The sequence below is a fragment of the Phacochoerus africanus genome, chromosome 9 (assembly GCF_016906955.1).
Source record: "Phacochoerus africanus isolate WHEZ1 chromosome 9, ROS_Pafr_v1, whole genome shotgun sequence".
NCBI lineage: Eukaryota > Metazoa > Chordata > Mammalia > Artiodactyla > Suidae > Phacochoerus > Phacochoerus africanus.
The window spans coordinates 127,791,950-127,796,947 of NC_062552.1; the positions used below are offsets into that span (position 1 = coordinate 127,791,950).

At 64.7% G+C, this 4,998-nt stretch overlaps 1 long non-coding RNA gene across 1 annotated transcript; it reads left to right on the top strand.

The window, feature by feature from the left end:
• Nucleotides 1–221: 221 nt before the first annotated feature.
• Nucleotides 222–2,016, top strand: LOC125136480 (uncharacterized). Its single transcript, XR_007137196.1, has 2 exons — nt 222–573; nt 918–2,016. It is a non-coding gene; the product is annotated as an uncharacterized LOC125136480 (long non-coding RNA).
• Nucleotides 2,017–4,998: the final 2,982 nt, after the last annotated feature.

Consider the following 4,998-nt stretch of genomic DNA (forward strand, 5'->3'; position numbering starts at 1 on the left):
AGGGTCTGAGGACCCAGGTGCTGAAGGCCTCACCTCGGTGGTGCCGGGGCAGCAGCAGAAAACTGGGGCCGGACAGACCCCCTGGTGTTCAGGGCACTGGAGGAGCCTGGCTTTTTCACCTGAATTAGGGGGTTTTGGTGATGGTTAGGTGTTTCTTGGGGGTGGCGGGTTTTGGTTTGGTTTGGGCGTTTTGCTTTTTTTACATTAACTTAATTTTTTTCAGAGTAACACGTACAGTGCAAAAGGAAAAAAGAACATTAAGTATTCGTGCAAGACTCTTACACCCGAATTAGTTCCTGCCACCCTCTCCACGCCTCCACCCCCAGAGGCGGCCACTGTCCACCCTTCAGGCTGGTTCTTCTGATGGTTCCCTCCGTGCGTCTCTGCCCCCTCGGCTTCTTGATTCCGTGGTTGTGGGCATTTTCCTCTCACTGCACGGTGTGTGGAACGCACTGGTTGGGGCAGCAGAGCCGCCGAAGTTGCTCAGACAGCACAGGGTCCGACGTCTTAGGTGAGACAGTGAGAAGGAGTCTCTGAAGCCGTCCTTAGAGCTCATCCCCCGGGGAACAGCAGGTCAGCACCACCCCCCCCCACCCCGCCCCTAAACCTCACGATCACAATGTGGCTGCTGTGGCCCAGGCGTCACCTACAGACCCAGTGGCGGCAGTAAAGGGGAGGGTGTCTCTTCGCAAATGAGGAGGAGACCCTTGCCCAGAAGCCCCCATTGTGAGGACTGATGACCATTCACGTCCAAGGTCTGGGCCAGGGTGTGGGGGGGTGGACGCCCCCAGCTGGAGGCTACGCCCGTGAAGAGCAGGCCAGGTCGACGTAGGAGAGCATCTCCTGCCTCGGCCTCGCAGCCCTGGAGGGCTCGGGTCTCGCACCTGCCCACGTCCTTGTGTCCCGCCTCACCTCAGGTCTCAGCTGGTCAGCAGTGGGTGTCGCCGTCCTGGACGAGCGTGTGCACCCAGCACCTCGGGAGCACCCTGAGGCCCCTTCCTTCCACACGAACTTCTCTGACGTCATCCCTGCCTCTTCCTCCCTCTGTGTCAGCTCATTTCACGCGTCCGGGCGGCTGGTCCACGGGGACCCGGGGATTTGGTGGAACATTCCTCTGGGCGTCTCTGGGTGAGCCTGGCATCTGAACGGACTGGTGAGCTGAGCAAGGCCGGTGCCCTCGGGCGCCGTGGGCCTCGTCCAGCCTGGAGACCTGAAGAGCGCAAAGGCGAGTCCGCTCTCCCCGCCCCGGGGCCTCGACTCGAACAGCGGTCTCCTGCCTTTGGACGAGGACTGGAACCACGGCGGCTGCCCCGGTCCCCAGCCGGCCGCCTGTAGATCCGAGGACCCGTCGGCTGCCAGAGCTGCTGCCAGCTCCCCACGAGGCTGCACGTGTGTGTGTCCGCTCGGCAGGTTCACTCGCGAGCTCTCCCTGGACAGCCTGTGGCCCCGCCAGGCCGCCGCCCCGCTCCTCCTGCCGTGGGTCCTTCTGGGCCGCCGCCCTGCCCCCGGGGCCCGAGGTCCATCCCAAGGCACCAGCCCCAGCCGGCCTCTTCCCCGGTCCACCCCCTCTGCTGGCCGCGTCCTCCTTGTCCTCGAAGTGCCTCGTCAAAGCTGAGGCGGGGGGACCTTGCATGGGTGTGGAAATGTCCCCAGCCCCTCGCCCTGCCGGGCGCCTGACCGGATGGTTGGTTCTGGCCAGAACGTCGTCTGCCCACGGCGAGGGCTGCCCGGGCCGCCCGCGGGCCCTCGAGGGGCCTCCCTGCGCGGTGCGCCAGGGGCTGTGTGCCCGGAGCGAGCGGTGCCTGGCCTCTGGGGACTTCCTGCGGTTTCCTCTATCGTTTTCTCTTCTGTCGGGAGGTCCAGTTCCACGTGCAGTTATGGGAATGGGCCCCTGTTTCCATACCTTTCCTCTTTATGTCTCTGTCTCTACAAGAGAGTTTCTCAATTTTATCTTTCAATCCAACTGTCTTTTCCGCATTTCCACCAACACATGGAGTCCGTCCTGCTTCCTCTTTATAGCGTGTCCTTGTTTCGTGGACGTGTCGCCCCCAAAGGCCATCGCAGTTGGGTTTTTCTGGCCCACGCTCACGGTCCCCGTTTCCTTGAATTTGGAGCTTGGGCGGTAGCCCTGTCTGGGGCTGTGTTGTCAGCGGGGGGCCGTGCTGCAAACTGTCAACCCAGCGCCCTTGTGGGGCCCCCAAGTCTCAGTGCCGGGGGGGGGGGCGCGCTTTTCTGTGGGCAAAGGGGAGCCCTGGGACCACTGGCCTGGGCCACAGAGGCAGAGTAGCTGGCGACTCTTTGCCCACAGCCTCAGCTTCACGAAAGCAGGTCCTCGGACCAGGTCCTGAAGCTTCTCGCCTCCGTGTGCCCTTCCCAGAGTCTTGCCCTCGCCAGCCTTTCTCCACCCTTGCCTGGAATGGCAGGGGGCTCTCCACCCTCCCGAGGCCGTGCCTTCGGTTCCCTGAGCCCCTGTGCTTTGAGCTTCTCTTCGAAGCCCCTCTCTGGTCTGCCAGCCCGGCCCCCAGATTGGCTGGGCCACGGGGCTTCTCTCCCCTCTTTGCGCGGTGCCCAGGCTCCACCGTGGCGCTTGCAGTGCTGGGAGAGAAGTGCTTGCCCCCTCCTCGGGTCCTCCAGGGTCACCAACAGCCCAGCCCCTTCTTGCCCTTGCCTGTAGAAGCCCCCAATCCCCCCCTGCCCCCGCTACCCTGCCTGAGCCCTGCCCCCCCCTCACCTGTCTCAGCTCTGGTCTGGGGCTCAGTGCTGGGGGCCCTGGGGTCTGGGGTTCCTGCTGGAGCAGCCCCATAGCTACACTCCCCGGTGCCCACACTCCTTGGTGGGGTCCCCCAGGATGTGGGGAGGGGTGCCTGCTGTCCATGACCCTTCTGGGCACTACTCAGAGTCACCGGGGACCCCCTCGGCCACCTGTCACTCCCCATGTGCAGCCCAGTTGTGCACGAGCAATGCCACCTCCCCTCCCACGGTGGCTCACACGCCCAGGTGGGACTCGATGTTAGGCCCGGGGCAGGTGTGGGGGCAGATGCAGGCTGTCTGTCCCCACACTCCCCCCACCCCCTGGGGCCTAGGCTGAAATTCCCGGCCCCGCAGGCAGGTCTCTGGGGCAAGAGTGACCCATGCAGGCCAGAGCCGGGTTGAGCTGGGGCAGCAGGGCAGCTCCGTGCCCCAGCTGGGTCTCAAAGGCCACTGGGGGCACAGGTGGAGGTGGGGGGACCCCCCGGAGGGGGGGAGGAGGAGAGGGGTGGGGCCTGGGCCAGGTGCTGGACCCCAGCTCTGACCTCACACGCACCCCCACCCTGCCCAGCGCTGGCGCCAGGCACGAGCACCGTCTTGCGGGCGTTGTGGGTGTGCTGGTGTCGCCTGGCTGCCGGCTGGACCGGGGCCCCACGTTCTCAGCATCTAGGCGCCCCTGGGTCTTGAAGGGAAACAGCCCAGCCGGGAGCCCCAGGACCGCACAAGTCCCATCACAGCCGAGCCCAGCGGAAGGCACAAGCCCGCAAACAATGACCTTCGTGTGACAGACTCTCCCTCTGTGGGAGAAAATAGTTGAACAGAATGGCGATTTCCTGCATTTGTGCCTGCGTCTGAGGGTGACTCACAGAGACCTCCCACAAAGAGGAGCTTCTAGCCAAGTCAGCCAGGGCTGGGTGCCCCGAGGGCCCTGCACCCCCTGGGGCCAAGCGAGGGCCCACCAGCCTCCTCCGAGCCCCCCCCCCGCCCCCTCCCAGCTCCAGCTCCAACCCATCAGGCAGCAGCAAGGCTGGGAGGGGACATGGGGGGCTTCCTGGAGGAGGGGGCCCTGGACAGAGCGCTATCAGCTGAGCAGGAGCCAGCCAGGGGGACATGAAAGAGCTTCGCGGGGGACAGAGTGGCCAGCAGGTCTCCGTCTCAGGAGGTCAGGGATGGGGTGCCAGGGTGGGGTAGGCCAGGGGCCCTGGGTGGAGTGCAGCGGGTTCTGAGCAGCAGGGCCTGAGCCTCCTTCCACGTTCTGACGAGGAGGGTGGGTGGCCTGTGGGCATCGACGAGGGTCGTCACGCAGGCTGAGGCCCAAGGTACCAGGTGCCCGCCAGCAGGTCCCGGGTGGCATATAGTCCTGAATGGCCCACGTGGTCGGACCCAGAGCCCAGGGGGCGTGTGACCTGCTCACAGGGTAGGGATAGGGTCCTGAGCTCTGGGCCCTGCCCCAGTGTCTTTCCCCTCTGGAGACCTGACGCCCCCACCCCGGGGGGATCCTGGGGGCCGTGAGAAGGAAGCTCTCAGCCCTTGCAAAGGGGCTGCAGGCTGCGTGCTTACAGCCCTGACGGTCTCCAGGGCGCTCAGCCTATAGTTAGGCCTCATCCCCACCTACACGTCCACACCTTTCTTTTTTCTTTCTTTTTTCTTTTTAGGGCCGCACCTGCGCCATATGGAAATTCCCAGGCTAGGGGTCGAATCAGAGCTCCAGCTGGCGGCCTGCACCTCAGCCACAGCCACACCAGATCTGAGCCACGTCTGTGACCCCCAGCACAGCTCAGAGCAATGCCTGATCCGTAACCCACTGAGCGAGGCCGGGGATCGAACCTGCGTCCTCATGGGTCCTAGTCGGATTCATTAACCGCCGAGCCATGACAGGAACTCCTATATAATCAACCTTTCTGTGGCCCCCAGGGCACAGGGACTGGGGACCCACGGGCAGCCTGGCCACCACCCCCAGCCTGCTGCCTCTCTTGGTCTTGCCTGGGTGGGAGCCCTGGCCTTCTGCCGCCCCCACACCAAAACCCCACCAGGGCCGGTCCTTCTCCTGGAGCGCCGAGGCCTCCCCTGCTCTCACTTTCCTCCCTGTCGCAGCAGAGAGGGTGGGACCAACCCCTCTGCTCTGGGGACACCCTGCCCTTCTCTGTGGGCATCTAGGACACCTGTGCGGCCACTGCCTGCCCACAAGGGGTGCAGAGGCCCCACTCCTCAGCCACACGGCGGCTGTGGCCCCTGCTGCCCACTTCTTGC